We start from the raw sequence: 22847 nt of genomic DNA on the forward strand, positions 1-22847 counted from the left end.
CTTGGGCAGGTGCCTTTATGTATCTGAGGAACTGAGAGTAAACATGGCATGAGATGGGTGGTGAAGAGAAGGAAAGATTGGGCCACATTGGAAAAAATGTGCTGCCTCAAAGGACCAAAGTAATGTCTACATCTCAACATCATGTTTCAGCATCCCAGAGAAAAGAGTCCTTTGTGACTTCCAGGATGTCTGAACTGGCTTAATTAGCTAGGATTTGAAACTGTTTTTTAGGCTCCAAAGCTGAAGTTCTATGTTTCTTTTTCTGAACTATTTTATGCTTTATCATTTTGGCATGTTTATTCATGAGTTCCCTTACTAGGGATACCTTCATCTTTGCATGTTTAAATCTTATGAATCTTTCAAAACCAGCTCAAATGCTACCTTTTCCAAAAAAAACCCTCATCTTTTTTCCCTCTTTGTTTGTTTTTATTTTTATTTTTTTGCTAGATTACATGAGTTAGCTTCCCTGCTAACCTCTAAGCTCCCAGGTAAGCTCACCTCTGTCTTCCATAGCACTTGGGATGGTACAATGCTCATGATAGGTGTCTTATGCTTGTTTATTGGACTGCTGAATGTTTACAGAGAGAAAGGCTATTATTTGTTGAAAGGATTCAGGGAGGGAAGAAATGCAAGACAGTGTCTAGGAAGACAGTGAAGATCTGAAAAATAAGTTTAAGATGCTGCCTGTTGAAATATTTGGTCATTAAGACTTAGATTTCTCATTCTTGTAATGTTCAAAAGAGGAGATCATGCTTCTGCATGCTAATTCTATTTGCTTTAATGTTTGTTTTTGTCACTGCCAAGGCCAAGTGGATCTCTGTTGTATTTACCTCCTAAAAATGAGGACTTGCTTGTTTTTGACTTCTTACTGTAGTGATCAGAAACTCTGATCATACTTTGAATAATTTGAAATGAAGCAGGCAGGGCAGAAGAGCAGGACCAGTCTAAGAAGTATTTGTCATGATTTTCTTAAGCTTTTTTTTGTTTGTTTGTTATAATATGAGCAAAGTGATTAGAATCCTTAGTGAAAGCAAAGGCCAGAATTAAGAATAAAAGAAAGTAGATTTGGACTGAAACTAATGAATTTTGAGATGAATTTTGAAAGTGAAAGTAAAACCCAAAGAAAGGATACGTCTTGCATGGTGTGTATATTGAGAATAATAGATTCAAGATGCATTACTTGGTGGTAGTCAGTAATTCATGACTTTATTTAATAAAAGCAATTCCATTTTTGCAGATATTCTATTTTTTTTTTGTACACGCACATTCCTAAGAACATGTACGCACTAACCTCAGATGTGTAACAGATACAGACATTCATGCTAGGGTGGGAGCTCCATTCCAGAGAACCTAACACACCATAAGATTCCTAATTACATCTTCACTTTTCGTTGCAGTCTTCAACAGTATATTATTAATGATCTTTTTGTATGTTAATTTTTCATTTCTTTCCCTTTGCAAATACTAGAATGTCTGGTTGACCCAAGCTAAGATCATCAAACATTGAATTGAAGCCAAGCTTTGCTGCTTTGGGTGTGCTTAAAGATTTCCATCTTAATTTTGATTGCAACATGTTCATGAGGCTTATGCTTTCTATCACTTGTGTCAGGACTTTAATTTTTCCAGTTTATCCTGATTTTTATTAAAAAGTAGGGAAAAGAATAAAACAGTGGTTTTTTTTGAGACAAACAGTGAAACTCTCTTCAAATAGAATCACCCCAGGGTCCAAGTTTGTAAAACATATAGAATAGAGCAATCATGATTAAAATCAGGAGAGGGACACAGGGACTTCAGCGGGCTCCCCAGAACCCTGTTTAGTGATCTTTGCAATATTATATCCATATTTATGCATTAAACACTATTGTGCACCCAAGATGGTGACGTTGTCAGACAGAAATTTAGCAAGTCCTACTATTAAACAGTTCAAAGTGTTCATTTGTCAATGCATAGAGGAAAGTCTTTCTTGGGTCTATCAAAGGCAGTTTATGGTGTCAGGACATGGTGTATGAAATGCAGGTTGTCTGAAAGTAGAAGTTTTGGAAGTGGATGACTGCACTGCACTGGTCTGGAATCACCTGTCCAGGTACAGTACTGAGACAGCTCTGTCTTCTCCTTCCTCTGACAGGTGTTCTGCCAGCCCCTTGCCCTGAGTTCCCATCCTTCTACTCACCTGTTCTTGGCTCTGAAATAGCATTCCTCTCCCCCGTTCTCTCTGGCACCTTAAGCTACTTCATAGGTATGGAATGAAGACACTGATGCTTGAAGGATTTTAAGTTCTTAAGGCCTGTGTAGTATGTGACCAGTTAGACCTTTAACACCAACCCTGCACCCATTGTTACGTTGGAATTGCTATGATGTCAGGAGTTTCCCCAAGCCTTTACTCTGTTCATTTGGAAAGTTATTTCTTTGTTCACATCCATTTTTTTTTTCACTCACTGTACATTAGCTGAATTCCTGATGCAGGTGAAGCACTGTGCTAAATGTTGTGAACCCTCCACCATGTTTAAATGCCTATGCAAACAATACCTCCTCCATGAACTTTTCCTTCTTTCAACATGTAATACCAGGGCTCCTGGCTCTGGCTGGTGTCCTGTACATAACTATAAGTGGACATTTATTACAAACTACAATTTTGCCATTTACAGGACTGTATCTCCTGCTTGTATATGACCTTCTCAAGGAAGGGGCTTGTCTTAATCATTTCTGTCTCACTCAACACAGTGTGATTTGCACATATCATGCCATCTAGATAGGGAATGAAGGAAGGGAATCTGTGGGTGGTGGACACACCCTACGGGGGCCTCCAATGCATATCCCCTCCCCTAGAGTGTGGGTAGGACCTGTGACTTGCTTCTAGACAACAGAAAATGTGATGTGATGGTCACTCCCATCATTGTTATGTTACAGAAGACTCTAAGCAAATGGGAGTAAGAGATACTTCTGCTGGCTCTGAAGAAGTACTCTGTAATTTGTATGAGGGCCTATGGTGGGATCCCTGTGGCAAGGGACTGAGGGTGGCCTCCTGAAGCTATGACAGCAAACAAGAAAACATGGGTTCAAGTCACAAACCTGCAAGGAAATGAAATCTGACATAACCTGAGTGAGTTTGGAAGTAGACTCTTCCCCAGGCAAACCTCCAGATAAGAATGCAGCTCAACAGATGTCTTGATTGGAGATTTGAGACCCTGAGTGGAGGGCCGAGATAAACCATACCTGGACTTCTGATGGAAGCTCCAACATGATGAATAGACATTGTTCTAAGCTGCTAAGTTTGCGGTCATCTGTTACACAGGGACAGAAAAATAGATACCCTGGGAGAGGGTGTTTAGTAGGAATTTTTTCTGTGGTTGCAAAATAGGTAACCAAAGTCCAGAGTAGGGGAAAAAGATACAGTGTTTTCCTCCATCTAAAGAGAGCTGTCAACATTTCCCAAATTTGAGCAAGAGAGAACCTCACCATAACCACTCCTTGGTTCTTCACCCAGTCTGTGAAGGAGAAAACCAGGGAGGAAGAAGGAAGAGAGTCTTTGGGGTTTTTGTGCTGAGGGAAGTGTTCAGGTAAGAAGTGACTACCTCATCCCTCTCCCCTCCAAGTCAAGTGAAAGGGGTGACCAGAGAGTCCCTTGTGGGATAGGGGCCACTCACCAGAAGCAGTGACAATCATCTCAGTCATTAGTCACACCTGTACTTACGTAGTGTTTCTGACTCTTGGGTAGAAGGAAAAGGAATGGGAATGAGTTGGCAAAGCTTAAGAAAGGCTGACACCTGGGCAATCAGTACTGTTGTCACTTGGCATACTTAGAATGGTGAGTGTCCTGGAGGTTAAGCGGATGCTGCAGAACATACTGGAATTGGTCCACTCAGGCTGTTTACTAGGTAGGGAGACGGCAACACCAGTCGGATCTGAATGGGAGACAGAAAAGGCCAATCCGACTTCCCATGGAAGGGATCTGTACTTTGTCGAGCCTTCACAGGGCCCCGGAGGAAGCCACACAGAGGAGTCAGAACATAGATGCTCACTATATAAAGGGCATCAGTGGTCCAAAGCAGTGGATGTCAAGAGAAGACTCAGACACATCTAATTGAGTAAGGAGACTTTGCCCCTTTCCCATTCCTCCCATCTCTTCGTTATTCCCAACTATTGAGGAACTAAGAGCTTGTCTTGAGTAAGAAGGGGAGGAAGTGAAAAATCAGACTGAACACCCTCCCACTCAAATCCTCTCAAAGCACGTGTCCAGCACATGAGATAAATGGGGTTAACTTGATATCTGAGATGAAACTGAAGTTTTAAAACAGAAAGAACTTTTTATTACTGAAAGCAACCATGAGGTTATGTATTCTGCCCAAGTGTCATCAAGGCATGGGAGAGAGGGATTCAACAGAGTATGCCTGAAAGCAGAGCTCGGGAAAGAGAATGATCGTGTTGTGTCTATGACCCCAATAAGTTAAGACTCCCTATTATACTTAGGTATGACTTCAGTGAGTTCACAGGTGACTGGGGGAGATATAATAAAGTCAGAAGTAACTTAACACATACTAGAGAGGATGAGAATGAATGTACCATATCAAGTGTTCTGGGAATTTAGAGAAGAGATGGACTTTTCTTGTTGAGAGGCAAAGGCATCACATATTGTCCATAAATTTTCTTTGATGTCATCTCAACAATGATGATGTGTGTTTGAAAGCACAAAGTTCTCCATGGCTAACATCCCAGAATTATAAAAGATGTTGGACTCCCTTTGTTTCATTTATTTTCTATACTGATGGAGTTTTACAGGATTGGACTCTGCACAATTGGCTGAGTACCAAGCTGAAAAGCCCGAGTTATACTCTAGCTTTTCTTCCACTGTTAAGAAGTGGCCATTTAAAGTAACAGCTTAAACTGTCTTTTCTCTCCCCTTGTCCTCTCGAATGTAGCCTTATTCAGGATGGAAAAAAGCAGAAATGTAGTATGTTCTTGATGGTACAGTAATTCAAAATAATAATGAACTTGATCCTTTTCTTATAGCTGCGTTTTAATGTTGGGTCCTGAAAAATAAGGAAATATGAGTCAAAATATGATAGAGTCTAGTTGACAAGGATGTTAGAATTTATTTAACAGAATTTAAGGAAACTAGTGACAGCAAAAAATTGAGAGGAGGGGATGGATTTCTGAGTTCTTCAGGACCTGATTCTTGGATGTGGGGGTCGGTGAGGAAGAAGGGGGAATGGGGTCGATATTGAAATTCTACCTTGGGCATCTGGGTGTAATCATGGACTCAAGAAGTACTGGAGGAGGAGCAAAATTTAGGAAGAAAGAGCTGCATTCTGTTTTAAATTCCCTGTAAAGGCTGGCTGAAATCATGAAAGCCATGCTCTTTGAACTCAGGGACTGTCTCCCAAGGTTATGAAGCGGAGATGGTTTAGTCTTGGTGGATCTTTCTGCTTTGTCAGGTTGAATATCAAACTACCACAAAGTGTGCAAAGGCAAAATGGGCATGGGTGTGGGCGCATGCATGCGTGCATTCAAAAATAGTCACTGTTTGCCTACTGGGTGCCAGGCACTGTTCTGGGGCTGGGAGTAGCCTGTGAAGCAATGGACATGGTCCCTGCCCTCATGGAGCTTATATCTGCGTGGAGACCTCAGACGATAAACAAATATAAGGGAATCAAGGGAAATATAAAGCTAAGTTCCATTCTCTGCAGAGATTAAATGGCCCATTGTACTAGAGAGTGATGGGGCTATTTTGGATTGGATGTTGTAGTCATTGCTTCTGCTTGTCTTTTAATAGCCATTCCTTCCCCAGTCCTGGCCTCCTTCATACTTGCTGGCACAACTTCAATTTTCCCTGGACGCTTACCCTCTGGTCCTCTTAGGGAATGTGATCCTTCTCCAGACCCCTCCTTAATACCAGCCATGATTGTCTCTTCCTTCTTGCCAGTGATTAGTTTTGGAAAAGCAGGTCCTGGCCAATGGGATTGAAGAGCTGCCAGGGGGACCTCGAGTGAAGGTTTTTCTACTAAAAAGAGCTGCTGTCTGTCTTCTTCACTGAACACCATTGTGTCCTCCTGTGATGTCTGGAGCAGTTCCCAGTGACCCTGAAGGGAGCATTGCTGACCTGCTGAAGATAGCAGAGTAAAAAGTTGGAAAGGACCTGGATCTTTGATGAAGACCTAGTTTTGCTGAATTATTCAGCGTCAGAATTAGCCTGCTTCTATGCTATGCGTTGTGTGAGTTACTACAGCTTTGTTTCAGCTATTTCTGGTTGGGTCCTCTTTGTCACTTGTTACTGAAGGCATCCTAATGGGCATGTGTGGGCCAGGGAAAGACATGTTGAGAAGACGACTTTCAAGTTGACATATGAATGTCATGAAGGAGCTGAGCTATGTAAAGACCTGGGGGACGAGAGCCTTTCGGGCAGTGGGATCAGCAAATCCAGATGCCCAAATGTGGGAACAAGCATTGTGTATTTGAGGAGAAGAGAGCAGGCCACTAAGGTGGTGTGGTTAGTGATGGGAACATAAATGGGGAGTGGTCAGAGCGTAGGACATTACAACGTACATAAAGAGCTAGGATTCTTTTTTATTGTAATGAAATAGAGGAACTTGGATCTTAATCTAAATACAGTGAAAGTCATTGGAGAAGTAGGTCCATTTCTTTCTTTTTTTTTCATCCCCCAACCCCAGCACATAGTTGAACTAAATTTTAGCTCACAGATTTTCAGTTTGATCAAAATAATTCCAATAATAGAAAGATCATTTGAAAGTGAATGTTTTTCTCTAAAGCTCCAGTGTAAAGAGGTAACCTTCTCCTTGACAACAGGCAAAGGGGTTTCTCACAATTCTTTCATCAGACACAACTTCAGAACCTAAGTTTACAGGTAAAGAAAGTCAGAAACACATGCAAAACTGCAGAGATGACGACTCTTAATTAGCTGCATCAAATGACTCTTGGCATTCCTAATTTTCACCTTTTTGTAACAATTCAATTCATTCCAAGGTTTTACCAGAGTAGACAGGCATGAAATGAATTCTCCATGGTAGGTTACCGATGGCAAAGAAACTGCAAGCTTTGAAATGGCTGGAAGATATCACGTGAGCCCTGGCTCTTGCTTTTCCCTAAACTCTGTGAATTCTGTCAACATTAATTCTGTGAAATATGTACGCTGCATTATTTGGGAGAAATGAACAGTTTTATCTTCTCTAAGCCTTATCTGAATTCCATCTTTTGCCCAAGCCCCGCTCTCATGAGGAGGGTATTTTCTTGGTGGGCGTGTAGCCTAGCAGATGAGAACGAGGAACTGGGACACCTGGGTGCTGGTTGGGTCCGGATGTGTGACAAGGATAATGATGGAGGGGTTTTTGGTTGACTGTACCTGCTCTGGGAATCAGTGGTGTGGTAGGATTGCCGTAATCAAATGTGCTGGCCTTCCTCCGCTTGCATACTCTGGTTTGCCCCATATGCCAGCCATGTGTTACTGTTTGTACTCTTCTGAAGAAGCCACACTATTTCCTCCCACTGGGTCTTTTAAAATGCACCATTCCTTCTTCCTGGCCTGTCCTTGCTCCACTTCTCTGTCCTTTAAAACCCAAAGCTTTCTCTACTAAGCTTTCTGTGCTGCACATAAACCTTGTATACCTCCTCAGATTTCTTGGACATGCTATCCCCCTTTTTAAAATGCTGCTGCACATTCTCTGGGTAATACCATCCCCTCCTTTGCCAGTATCCTTATGAACTCCCTGAACTGATTGGAATTCTAAATGAAGCCCTGCACCTGGATTTCCTTCATGCCTCACATGCCAAGCCCCTAGGGTTTCAGGCTTTTGAGACTAGGAGTCAACAGTTCCACTCTGGGATATGGGATCTGGGTCCTTGATTGGGTGCTGAGGGACTGGCAGATTTACAGAGTACAGGAATCAACCTGCTGTGGGACGGCCCTTCACCAACGGAAGTCAGCAGATGAAAGAGAAGGAGCCAGGTCCATAAATCTCAACTCCTTTTGCCCTTTCTTGGGTTGCTCAGAGATGTAGTTTCTCTTTGCAAACTTTCCAGAGAAATCCTTCCAGAAGCCTTGAGTCACCAGCTGTCTCTTTGTTGTCTGTTGTGAAGTGGTAGCTGTTGCAGTGCATTGTGCTACTAAGTATCTTTCCTTAGTGCATTTCCCCCTTTTCCCCCAACCTTTAATCCCCTGGGCTTGAGCATCTTAAATAAAGTGGCAACGCTTTAATTCTTTTTTTTAAAAATTGAAGTATAGTTGATTTACAATGCTGTATTTGTTTCTGGTGCACAGCACAGTGATTCAGCTATACATTTATATATATATAAATATATATACACATACACACATTTATTCTTTTTCATATTCTTTCCCATTACAAATTACTACAAGATATTGAATATAGCTCCCCGTGCTATACGGTGGGGACTTGTTGCTTATCTAACACTTTAATTCTTGCCTTGGGACCTTTCTGACTGTTTCCACTGGGCTTTGCCCATATGTCTACCATGGGAGAGCAGAAGCTCTCGTAACCCATCTCCTCCTACCTGCTCCTGGATTGTCCAGTGCTTCCTGTTTCTTCTGTAAATCACACTCTAAATGCTCATCACCAGCAGACTCCTTGCTGTAGTCTCATGTGCACTAACGCTTCCACCTGAATTTTATGCTTATCAAGAGTCACTTATATTTTCTCCAATTTTGTGTATGCAGTGTTCTCTTGTTACTATAATCATGATGCAATTAAACACTACATAAGTCAATACATTAGGAATGTGAAAATAATAAAGAGGGTTGTTTCTATGAAAAATCTAGTTAAATAATTTAGGTTTAAAGAATGCTGCTTTAAAAGGAACTAGAGTCAAATTATATGGTAAGATAATGGTAAAAGTTCTGGGGAAACGTAGCACGTAGAAGGGGTCTATTATATAGCTTTCCAAGTGTATTTAAATTCTTGTTCTAAATTTAAATATACCAACACTAATTATCAGAGTTGATTTATTATTGGTGTGGTTCATGCAAGAAAGAATTCACAGAATGCAAATTTGTGGACCAATATTACTGAAAATGGCTCTGTACCAGAAGATTGGCATCACTGAAACTTTAGGGCAGTTAATAGATGACTTAAATGTAGGAAAAAGCCATGGTACTCATGCATTGGGCCCTAGAAGGCCCAAATAACCTACTAATCGATCTGCTGCTTACAAATTTACACGAGTTAAAATCACTTATCAACAGGAACATTTTTATTAGGGAATAACTCTCCAATAAGGTTGAAACAGTTCTAAGTGATAAGATGTTTTCCAGAAAACCATGGTGCAAAAGGTAAAGCCAGTGCTACGAGTAAATCCAAGCAAAATCCAAGCAAAGATTCTCGGCAGCCGCTGGTAGCAATGCAGGTGGAATTCCAAATTCTGATTTTTCATTACTGACAATAGAAAAAGTGTCTGAGATTTAAGAGATTAAATTGTTTGTTTTTACAAGATAAGTACTCTTCGCAAAAATCAGCATAGACAGACTCTGAATTATTCTGTAAATTGATTTTCCCCACAAATGTACACATTCTGCAAAGAATCACTTGAAGAAAATAGACATCTAAAAAGCCTCTGCTTTCTTTACCAACATTTTTCAAATTATGGGTTTTGACTCTTAGTGGGTCATGAAATAACTTTACTGAATTGGGGAAAAGGATTTTTAAAAATAAAATGAACTAGAATAAAACAGAATAGAAAATAGTGTGCATTGTATGTTGTAAATGTATTTCATGAAAATTTGTTTTATTATATGTGTGTGTATATGTGTAGTATGTGTGTGCCTGTGATATAAAATTTCTGTGATGTAAAATTTCTCATACCTTGTATTTCTGGCCAAAAGTTTGAAGACCTTTGGTGTAATCTAATTCTTCTTTGTGTTTTAGTTATGAATGTAAGGAAAGTGATTTAAATAAATGCCAGTTTTTTATAACATACTCCAACTTCTTTGTTCCAAGTTATGGATCACGAGGCTATAAAAAGTTTTAAAAATTTGAAGTTTCATTTCAGAAAAAATGGAAGACACGGATATTTAGGTTACATATAATGGCTAAAAATCATTGACATTAAAGGAGACTTCCCTTTCAATTTAGTGGGGTGTGAAATTCCCAGCTCGATATTTACTAAATTTCAGAGAAGAGAAAAATGTTGCCTCAGGTTGACAACATTGGAAAAATTCTGAACTACAAGAGATTAATTAAGAACATGGTTTAGTAACAGACCTCAGACAAACTGGAGGTTCCAATGATTTACAGGAAGATGATAAATAACAATCAACTAATGATTCTATTTATTGCAATATATTCTTAGTGTCGGGGATGAAATCCTTCAGGCCAAGACAGAAATAGATAAATTAAAAAAATGACGAAGACATGGAAAAGGAAGTATTATATCAAGTCTAGCCCAAATCTCAGTATGCAGAAGCCAGAGTTGCCCCACGAGGAGTTTTGTTTCATTGAATCGGTAGTCAACTATGTTATGACATATGAAAAATCCACATGCTTCAAAAACGTGTTTCAAGAACTGTGTTTCTTCTTCTAAACAAATTCCAAATATTGATTTTATTAAATGAATGAATATTTATATATTTTAAATTAAAGCAAAATATTGAAAGTTTCCATGTATCATTTTTATGAGTCTCATCTGTAATTGGTTTTCCATTTACCAGATCAATACTGGTCTTGATGGTTTGCATAAGAAGGTGTCTGTGGCCATCGTTTATCTTTCTATCTTTCATGCCAGGGCCTAGTGTCAGTCAGCTGGACAGTTTCTGGATTCAGACCTCTTGGGTGGGACCCTAAATCTTATACTATCCACTAACAAGACCTGGGAAGTGCAATTCCATCTCTCTGAGCCTGAGTTCTCCCGTTGGAAGAATGGGGCTGGGACATCACTTGATTTCATTAGATTCAAGCTCAGCTAAGCCTTAAGCATAGGGTCAGGTACACAGTAAATACTCAGCAATGATAGTTTTCACCACTGGGATGCCTTAAATTTACCATGAATATAAATGGTGTTGTTTTTTATAATTTCAGAATGTTTTTCTAGCATAGATTTCAGATTGGCTGGCATGGCAATTATTTTTATCACCCTCTAAATCTTTAGGAGCTTTCTCAGAATAGCAACAGATAAAAATGGTGACATTAGCTTATAGTTTGATGGCTTTTATAACTTTTAAATTTGACGTGAGTGGCATGATAGGCCTCATTTCCCAAGTTTCATAGGTTAGGACTGTAAGACTCAGAGAGGCTGATTTACCCACTCCAGGCCACCCAGCTCATGGATGGGAAGAGGGGACTGACACCAAGCCCGGCTCTCTTGTCACGTGCACGGTCCTCCGCGTGAGCCAACGTCCACCGCGCCGCATGGCGAGGCAGCCTTCCCTGAGAACTGGGAAACTGGTCCAACTCAGAGGAATCTCATTAGCACTTCTCAAAGCTTTACCCTGACTGCATTTTAAGTTGTATAATTTTTCTGGATCTGGATCTCAAATGGATGCTGGCTATTGGCAAGGACTGTATTTCATTCGGGTGGAATTTTCCTCATACCGTGATTCAAAGTGTACTAAGAGACTAGAGAAAAAGGAAAAACCAAAACCTTTAAAATAAAAGGCATTTTGAGAGCCTCCTGTTATTTGACTTACACAAATAATGGCAATGATTCACAAAGTTCATTATCTAGTTCCTTCAAGACCCGAGGATTCATGCCATCTGGACCTCTTGATTGATTTCTGTTCAGTTTCTCCACGAAGCCCCTTGCCTCTTTTTTTGCCACATCTGAAATAAATTTTTGGGCTTCTCTTATTGTCCATATACATGACAGTTCCAAACTTAAAAAAATATATACGTAAAGAAAGGATTTCAGTAGCTTGGAAATTTGCAATGTTAGTAATATCAGGTACTTTTTGTCTTAACATGTATTTTTTAATCACATCTAAGTTTTCTACACTGTTGGCTGGGGTCAAAGCATTCTGCATTTTTTACTGTGTTATTTGCTTTCCCCATTCTTCCTAGATTTAGGGGCCTTAATTTTATTCCTTTCTCCATTTTATTAGACTCACATTCACCCTTAAAAGAATCAAACCTCATCCAGAAACAACTTGTTGGCTTTTTCCTAGAATTTATGGTTTTAGGGAGAGCAGCAAAATGATTTAATAAAATAGAAGTTCCTTTTTAAAAGTATTTTTTCCATTTCTTTTCCATCTTCCACATGTGTATACGTATTTTATTAATTTAAAAATTTTATGGGGGGAGGTATTTAGGCTTTAATTAATTTATTAATTTATTAATGGAGGTACTGGGGATTGAACCCAGGACCTTGTGCATGCTAAGCATGTGCTCTACCGTGAGCTATGTCCTCCCTCCTAATTAAATTTTTTTTAATTTTTATTTTTCCTCAAACTATAGCATGAAACCAAGAAGAGCTGGGTTTTAACCCCCAGCTCTTTCTTCATCTGGTGCATTTTTAGGGCCCTAGAAGGACAAATACTTCTAGAAGGAAGTTTCCCATGCCCTTCCCATGGTTTGGGGTGGCCTGCATTCCTTCCTCATGTTCTAGAATAATCCCTCACATATGGCTCTGTTGGGGAGTGGTGAGGGAAAGTCAGGGTCAAGATAAACATGTGGAGGAAGGAGTGGGAGGATTTGGACAAGATTATTTCTCTCAATAGCACATAATTGTGTTATACAAAGAAACTAACGTTCAGGACTTGGGGATGACTGAAGTCCAGAAGAGAAGCAGTGAGAGCTTAAAGTAAAAAAAAAAAACACGTTGATTTTCTAGAATAAAACTCCCCCAAATCTTAAAGACTTGGGCAGTTTAGAGACCCTAAACCATTCAGGGTTCACTTATTTGCAGCTGTTAACTTACGAATGAATACCTGTCTTGCAAACACACAAAGCAGTCTTTTCTGGAAGATGAGTCATCCTTCCTGCAACGGTAGACATTAACTACTCGAGTTGTACCTATGGGGCCTTTGAACACCCTTCATCTATTTGAAAATTCCACTCTGTGAAGTCCATTCCTCCCAAAATAGAAGCCAGAATTCTCCTGCTCAGTCTCGCTTGCAGCTTCGGGATGCTCATGGGAGTACGAGTAGACTATTCCCGGACTGTACGTCCGTTAGAAGCTAGTGACACCAGAGAGGCAGGGTCCGCAAGAGTCCACACTGTGAAGATGGCACAGACACAGCCAGGATTCCGGGGCTGGAGGGCAGAGGTCCTGGCGGTGTCAGGGGCTGGGGGTGAGTGTTACAAACTACAGTGCGATCTTATCGGCTTTAAAGCTGCAGGGTGGGGTGGGGTGGGGTTTACAAAACCATTTGGGATCCTGGAGATGTGGCGTTTGCCCTTGGTTTCCACATCCATATAAATGGAGATGCTCGCAACCTCATGACATGACTGTGAGGATGAAGTGGTGGTGGACGAGAGAACACCCAGCACTTGATCTCTCCAATGGCCAAGACTATGTCCATTCCCTTCCTTTCCCTGCAGTCTCTGTTTCATTTCTCCCTCCAGGGTCATGTGCTAGCGGTCTCACAGATCCAAGGATGCTGAGCTGATGGATACGATTCTCCCAGCTGTAAGTCCCCAGTCCTAAGGCAACGCAAAGGTGGGGCTTACAGCCAGCCTAAGGAGTAAGGGGAAGAGGCAGGAAGGGGGCTTCCGGGCAGAGGCAGCTGCAAGAGCAGAACGCAGGCTCCCAACCATGTGGCCGTGAGAGAGAAATGGGACCACCACCAGTTTGCTGTAGGACACATGGCAGGCTTGCACTTCTGCCATCTGTTTTGATGTCTCAAAAACACAATAGCATGGAAAGTTGTTTACAACACGTTATTAAATGATAAAAGCAGATTACAGAGCAGTAAATGCGATATGAACCCATTTTTGTATAGTATATATGTGCATGTGCAGGCATATATATATGTGTGTATTATGTGTATATAAAGAATATATACACATATGTAAAAATCTGGAAGAGGATACATCAGTTTTAAAAATATCTAATTCTAGGTTGTGAGATCACAGGTGATGTATTTTAAAAAATCTTTTTAATTGCCTGTATTTGATTTTTTTAAATGAACATGTATTATTTCTGTAATAAAAATAAAAATCAAAAGAGAGAAAAAGACATTGTGTCACATGACGACTATTTCACCATTTATCTATTTTTGGATATTAGGTGGTTTCCAGTTTTTATTCATTATTAAAAAATGCGGACTTTGATGAAGTAGAGTTTTGTTTGTTTATTTGTTTTTTCTTAGGAAGGCATCTTTGATTACTTGAGCTACTCAGTGTGACTGTTTTTAATTTTGTGTTTGTCTTTCTTTTTCAATATATTTTTAAGGAACATTCACATTCCCTCTTTTCTACCTCTTTATAAAATGTCCTTGTGTTTCCAAAATAGATTGAGTGCTAAGGCAAATTGGAATTCTGATTTTCTGGACATTTGTGAAATGAGATAATCACGCCAAATTGCAAATGGGATGCAGGTGGTGGTGCGTGCGCTCTCCATCCTTAAGAAAAAAAAGGATACTTCACATAAAAACTAAAGGTGAAAAGCCCAAACGGAAAAGGCTCTTTAAAATATCAGACATCTTACATTTTCTCACTTGATCATCAAAACAAAACCAAACTAAATCAGAAAGAACATTTCTTTACTGCGCGTTCGTTGTGCCAACACATTCTTTTATATTAAAAATGAAAAGACCTTAAAATACCCTAACAGATAGCAAAGCCTCAGAGAGCAAGTTTACATGCAGGGCTGGAGATATTCATTAAAATTGTAATTAGACTCACGATTAAATTCATTCACAGTAGAAACTTTGCTTGTAAGTGTTGCTACAGGAGGAAACCTCCAGTCTGAAAATTAGTTCAGCAGTCTGAGCGATTTTAATTATGCAGAGTTGATTATCACTAGAGAAGGAAACCTTTATTGCAGCAACAGAATGAAGATCTTTTTGCCCCCCCCCCCTTTTTTTGGTTTCCTGAGCTAATATGAGGTGCATATTTTGATAACCAAATGTTTCTCTAGGCAAAGAAAATGTGAGAAAATGTGCACAGCAGGAGAACAGAAGTTATTAAATGTCTGCCGATAGATAAGATACATAGGGTCTTCTTTTCATTTTAAGTGGATCTCATCATTGGAATAAGGGAAAGGCAAAGGGACAGAAATAGAATTTATTTAACATCTACTATGTGCTATCGTTTCTGATGTCAGTTCCTTTTTCCAAGGTCCCCCTTTATATTGCTATTTCCATTTTATATACAAAGAAACAGACAATCAGGGAAATTAAGTGACTCTCATAGAAAGGGGGCTGAATGCTCAGTCCGACCCCAAAGCCTGCCTCTTTTCACTCTGTCATTAGGAGGAAGAAATCCAACAGGGACTTTCAAAGGTCCTCTTCCTCATTCAAGTGTATACTCTCACATGCTGTGTTTCCTTTTGTGCGGTCACACACTATCTTGGCAAATGCCTGTGCCCCACCCAACTCTGCCTTGAACCAGCCAGTCTAAGTGGGACTGAGGGCAAAGCTTCTACAGATCGGACTCGGCTTCTGTCTTTGTCCAAGAGCTCAGAGGCTGCAAGGCTGTTGAATGCTGGATACAGTGGAGAGGGGCTGGAAGTTCATTCAGGAAATCTGATTTCTGCTCCTAGATCACCCACCTAAGAGCTGTGTGATTTGGCAGAAGTTGTTTTGCCTCTCTGGAGTTCCATTTCTCCTCGTCAACTTAGCAAAACGTGGGCTTGACAATGCTGGAAGCTCTCATAGCAGTAATGTCCCAGGATGCCCTGATGGTGACATTAGGTTTTTAAAGCAGCCAAGGAAGGGGAGTGTCCCTCTTTTCCAGAACCTAAAGCCATGCTGAGCATCCATATTTTTAAAAATAATTAGAACAAATGTCAAACAGTAGAGAGAAGAATACAATGAACTCTCATATACCTAGCCTGTAGATTTAAGCATTGTTTATATTTTTCCATGTTGATTGTACATCTTTGTCTTGAAATTTAAAGCAAATTACAGAGATAATGTCATTTCAGCCATAAGTACTTCAGCATTCATTTCTAAAAAGTAAAGACTGTTTTCCTAAATAAAGACACACAATTTTCACATCAATTTCAACTCCAACCTTTACCAGCTGGGTCAATTTATTAACCTTTCTAAAGCTTAGGTGTCTCACTTCACTTTCTATTGCTGGCATCCCATGTAAGCAAAAGTTGGCATTCAGAGATGAATTCATGGGTCTGTCCTGCTAGGAATCACTTGGCATGAGGGATTTTGATCTGAGGAGAACAGAGTAGAGGTTTTTGCAAGTGCCTGGATGTGGAAAGGGAAAAACGAAGCTTGTTTTAGAGGATGGTCTTTAAGCTCAGCTTTAAGGCTGTGTCTAAACTGGAGGTGATGATGGCCAGAAGCTGAGGGGATGTTTTCATCACAGCCCTGAAGGTTCATCTTTGGGGCCCAGAGTCAAAGTGAGATGCCTGGTGAGTGGACCACCAGGGACATTCTCTGCAATTCTGCATGGGGCTCAGCATGGCCATGGTGTAGTGGGGACAGCAGTAAACAAGGCCTATTGTGACAATTTAAGGGCTGATAATTTGGAGAGTCCCACAGGGTGATATGCTTGGCAGGAATACCAGTTTTAGCCAGTAGAGGGGGCCTGAGATGATGCGCCAACTTCAAGGGTTTTCATGGAGTGCCTAGAGCTTGAGAAGGATGCTGTGAGCTTAGAGGAGACACTCCAGCAACCTAAAGATCCCATAGAAAGGGCGCAGAAGGGCCTGCATGGTTTCATGATAAGTATTAATATTGATCTGAGCCTGTTTGCATTTACAGACTTGTGTGATGGTCTCGCTAGGGACAGGTTTACCGGAGTTTGGCCAAAGGCAAAGAACTGCCTTGGGATTAAATAAAGTAAGGAAAGTGTCTAACACGATACTTGGCACAAAGCATCAGTGTAGCAATCATTAGCCCCCTCATGTTTTGCTTTTGTCCCCATTTCCTTGGAGATATACCAGGTCTGCTTTTGAAGTCTAGCTCTTTGGGAAAGTGTTATCATTATTATGTTCGTACTTATTCATTTGGCTGAGTTTTCTACATAAGGGCAGTTTCTTATTGCCCTTTTGATTCTTTCCCGCTGTTCTTAGAAACAATGGCAACAACAGCTAAATCTGGGTAGCCTTCCATGAAAATCCCACAGCTGTAAATGAAACTAGGTGAAAAAAAGGGTCCAAATTAAAGCGATAAATGTACTCCTGTATTCTTGTTAATGCACAGATATCCAACCTGCATGACTTTCTCTTCTAGTCATGCAAGAGGCAAAGCTAACTTAGAAACACTCATGCTCTCTTGGTCACGCTGTTGACAAAAGGCTCAGAGCAAAAGCATAATACACCTTCCCTGAAAATAAACATGAAAAGGCCCTTAGGACGGGGAAAGCAAGATCTATAATTTGGTGCAAATTTTTTAGCCCAAATAAATCACGTCTGTTATTTTCTTAGTCCCAGAGAAAGGCTAGGGTGTTCCTGGAATGGGACAATTGTTTATGTCTGTTTCCCGAAGGGCCCTGATGATGCTGGGAAGTTGTGCTCTCTGTGGGACATTCAGGCAGAAATTGTCTGGTGAATATTAATGAGGGGAAAAGAGAATTTCTTGTGGATCTGAATCCAGGTCCCATCCTTTGGCTTGAATGATACAACGGAGTCCACTGAAAGCACATTGCAAGTATGGTTTCTAAATTAGCATAAGAACTCTCTCATTTAGAATCCCTCACACTTTCTTTCCCTCTCAGGTGAGCTCCTGCCACCCTTTAAAATACAAATTCCATCTTGGCCCGCCTTCTCCAGGGGAGCTGGCCACCCATCTTCCATGAAGCTTCTGCACTCTGTATTTAACTCTGTTAGGGCACCTGTCGTGTATGTTAATAGGGTTTCGTTTCATGCCTTGTCCCTCACTGGAGAATCATCTCCTGGAGAGAAGGACCTCATTTTACTATCATTTTATTCCCCAAACTGAACTCAGTTCCTACCTGCAGAGTAATGTGTGTTAAGTATTTGCTGAAGTGATTCATAGAATCTCAGGTTTGGAAGGGAACTTTTTTTGTCATCCTAGGAAACAAAATAGTGGGGTAGATGGCATCTGGGTCACATCCTCCCCTCACTTAGTAGAGGGGGTTGCAGGGCTGGTTCAGGATCGCACAGTGAAAAATAATGGCAAACAGAGGCCAGAATACAGAAGCTCTGCAGTGTCCCAGGACATGATCTTCTGTGGAACACTTGAATGTTACCAGCTGCTTTGAGAAAAAGTGGGTTGTATCTTCCAGTTAGTTGGCCAGGTTTCTTCATTGCAAAACTTTCTTGTGAAGTTCCAAGACTGAGTTGTGGGATGCAGCCATTTCCAAATATACTTTCCCATGGAACTCTTTCCTCATTCCATCTCACTAAACTGGTGTTCTCCAAAACATACTTTGGAAAACACAGTTGTGGTAGGCAGAATAATGACCCCCTTCCAAATGGTCAAGTCACAGTCCCCAGAACCTGTAAATTTGTCATGTTCCAGGACAAAGGAAGAATTAAAGTGTTGGATGGGAATTAAATTTGATAATTGGCTGACCTTAAAATACAGATTGTCCTGTATTGTCTGGGGGACCCAAGGTAAATAGGTCCTTAAAAGTGGAAGAAAGAGGCAGAAGAGGAGGTCAGAGTGATGCAATGAGGAAAGGACTCTGATGGTGAGGAAGGGGCCAGAAGCCAAGGGATGCAGGTGGACTTTAGAAGCTGGAAATTGCAGTGGAAATGGATTATCCCTTAGAGCCTTGAGAAAGGAAATGTAGCCCTGCCAGTGTCTCAACTGCAGCCCAGTGCCAGACTTCTGACCTCTAGACCTGGAAGACAATCAGTTCACAGTGTTTCAAGCCACTAAGTTTTTGGTCATTTGTTGTATGTCCCAAACTGCATGATTACTGTGATCCCACATAAACCTGGGGATTATTTATAATCACTATTATATCATGCATATTCATATTTCTATGGTGAGGTGGAATGATTGTCCTAAAAGGCTGCAAACAGATTTTTTTAAAATCATATTTTCTTATATTGTTATAACTTTTGCTGCATTCCGTTCTTTAGAAGCAAATTGCCAGGTCTAGTCCACACTCTAAGAGAGGGGATACACAAAGACATGGGTACCAGCAGACAGAGATCATTCGGAGACATTAGGGAGGCTACCACCATAGACAAAGAGGAATTAGTGAATTTTTTCTAATGTTAATCTTCTTTTACCGAATGATTGTGAAAGTCTCTTGAAGTCCTACTACAGGTAAAGTGACCGTATAATATATCATCCAGGCCAGAATTTTTGAGACGATGAAATGAGAGGCACTATAAATAACCACTTGGGGGCAGCAAGTTTAAAACAGACTGCCCTTGGAAACCCAGATATATGGTTACCCCAGTCAAAGGTCATTTTTTCTGGATGTCTTTCTCAGCAGAGTGCCGACACATAACAAATATTTGGCATATATAGCAAAATGATCTCAAGATACACAAAGGTACTTGGGTCTCTAAATATTTGGTTCTCAAGCACTTTTCATCATAGTCTAATGAGGGAGGCTAAGAAACCCTCCTACTATATTTAATCCTACTTTTCAATAAAAAAATAAATCTATACCAACACAGAGATTCCACTCCAAGAATAAATTCCAAAAGAAAGGTGTGTGTAGTTACGTAGCCACTGGTTTTAGCATTTGTTCTCATAATTACATGTGGTGTATGGTGAAGAGACAGCTGGGTTTCTGGCATCAGAGACTCCTGAGCTCTAGTCCTAACTCTGAGACTTAGTAGGCATGTAACCATGGCCAAATAGCCTGACCTTTCTAAACCTTAGCTTGCTTATTTACAGATGGTCTTTAATTGAATGTGACAATATTCATAACATACTTAGTACATTTATTCAACATCAATAAATATTTGAGCATTTACTATATGCAACACATAGCTCTTGGAAAGTAGAGTCCTAGAATATTCTTTTGTTTGTAATTTCAGTTTTATTGAGATAAATTTTAGTTTTATTTATGCAGTTGACATATAGCACTGTATAAGTTTAAGGTATAGAGCATAAACAGCTCATACAACTTAATAAGGAAAAAAACAAACAACCCAATGGGCAGAGGACCTAAACAAGCAGTTCTCCAATGAAGATGTACAAATAGCCAATGAGCACATGAAGCAATGCTCAATACTACTAATTATTAGAGAAATGCAAATCAAAACTTCAGTGAGTTATCCATCTCCCACCAGTCAGAATGACCATCATTCAAAGTCCACAAACAATAAATGCTGGAGAGGCTGTGGAAGAAAGGGAACCCTCCTACACTGTTGGTGGGAATGTAGTTTGGTGCTGCCGTATGGAAAATAATATGGAGATTCCTCAAAAGACTAAAAATAGACTTACCATATGATCCAGCAATACCAATTCTGGGCATATATCCAGAGGGAACCTTAATTTGAAAAGATACATGCACCCCAGTGTTCATAGCAGCACTATTTACAATAGCCAAGACATGTAAACAACTTAAATGTCCATCAACAGATGACTGGATAAAGAAGTTGTGGTATATTTATGCAACGGAATACTATTCAGCCATAAAAAAGAATAAAATAATACCATTTGCAACAACCTGGATGGACCTGGAGATCATCATGCTAAGTGAAGTAAGCCAGAAAGAGAAAGAAAAATACCATATGATGTCACTTATGTGTGGAATCTAAACAAAATTTAAAAAGACAAACAAATTTACTTACAAAACAGAAACAGACTCAGATACAGAAAACAAATTTATGGTTACCAGGGGGAAGGGGGTGGGAAGGGATAAATTGGGAGTTTGAGATCTGCAGATACTAACTAATATATATAAAATAGATAAACAACAAATTCATACTGTATAGCACAGGGAACTATATTCAATATCATGTAGTAACTTATGGTGAAAAAGAATACGAAAACAAATATATGTATATTCATGTATGACTGAAGCATTATACTGTACACCAGAAATTGACACAACATTACAAACTGACTATACTTCAATAAAATATATATATAAAGGCATAGAGCATAATGACTTGACTTGCATATACTGTGAAATGATTACCACAATGTTTGGTTAACATTCATCATCTCATTTAGATACTAAAAAAAAAAGAAAATAAAGGAAACATGCAAAAATTTTTCCTCTCTCAATAACCTGCAAATATGCTGTACAGAAATGTTAACTACAGTTATCACATGATACATTACATCTCCTGTACTTACTCATAACTGAAAGTTTGTACCTTTTGACCACCTTCATCTAATTCCTCACCCCCAACTCATTCTAGAGTATTTTTTGACAGATATGTATATTGCTACATAATCTGGGACTTACAAGAGTCCTCAACATACTATATTATAATTGTTAAATTTACAGTGATTTACATCTTAACAGTTAATGAGAGCAGCAACTGAAAGTCACAACTAATTTAAAACAATACTGATACCTCCTGGATGAAGACAGTTGGTTCTTTCAAATTACAGAAATTTCAGTTATTTATGTACGTTCTTTCTCTGATATATAACTTCTTTCCCTATAAAAACTTATAAATTTTGTACCCAGATGGCAGGGTAGAATAATAGATTCAAGTTTTCAGTAAATTAAAATTGTTGCCTTTTCTAGTTTATAAAAAACCAGTTTTTGTAACCCTTAACTCTATTTACTAATAATTAGTTCCTTATTATACATGAAAATGGTATTTTATGCAATTTTGTGTGTTTTATAGAAGAGTTAAATTTGTATTTCTGATAATAATAAATAATTTTTTAGTATAAATATATTCTATACAAGATTTGGGACACATTCATGCTAAAAATTACTGACAGTATTTATCTGAAGTTTAACTTTAATTGGATGACCTATTTTTTAGTATTTAGTTTTAATTTTGGTAGAAAAATGCATAACATAAAATTTACTCTCTTAAACATTTTTAGATGTACAATTCAGTAGTGTTAAGTATATTCACATTATCTTGCAACCAATCTACAAATTTCTTCATATTGCAAAACTGAACCTCTATACTCATTAAACAAAAATTTTCCATTTCCTCCTCCCCCTAGCCTCTGGCAACCACCATTTTTCTGTTTCTATGAATTTGACTACACTAGATGTCTCATATAAGTAGAATCATGAAGTATTTGTTTTTCTGTGACTGCTTTTTTCACTTGATGTAATATCCTTAAGATTTGTCTGTATAGTTGCACATACCAGAACTTCCTTCCTTTCTAAGGCTGGATAGTATTTTGTTGTAGGTATGTAGCACATTTTGTATATTCAGTTATTCACTGATGGACATTTGAGTTGCTCTCACTTCTGAAGCTATTGTAAAGAGCTGCTATGAACTTGGGTGTGCAAATATCACTTCATGACCTTGCTTTCAATTCTTTAACACATACACTAAGAAGTGGGATTCCTGGATCATGTAGTGATTCTATTTTTATTTTTTTGAGGAGACTCCATACTGTTTTGATCTTATCATTTTACATTCCTACAACAATTCCCAAGAGTTTTGATTTCTCCACATCCTCACCAACACTTTTTTTCTAGTGGTCATCTTAATAGGCATAAGGTGATGTCTCATTGTGATATTAATTAGCATTCCGCAGTGATTATTGATGTTGAGTATCTTTTTATATGCTTGTTATCATCTGTATATCCTCTTTGAAGAAATGTCTATTGAAGTCTTTTGCTCATTTATGAATTGGGTTATTTGTATTTTTATTATTGTTTTAGGAGTTCTTTATATCCTGGGTA

This window comes from Vicugna pacos, chromosome 2 (genome assembly GCF_048564905.1).
Source record: "Vicugna pacos chromosome 2, VicPac4, whole genome shotgun sequence".
Taxonomy (NCBI): domain Eukaryota; kingdom Metazoa; phylum Chordata; class Mammalia; order Artiodactyla; family Camelidae; genus Vicugna; species Vicugna pacos.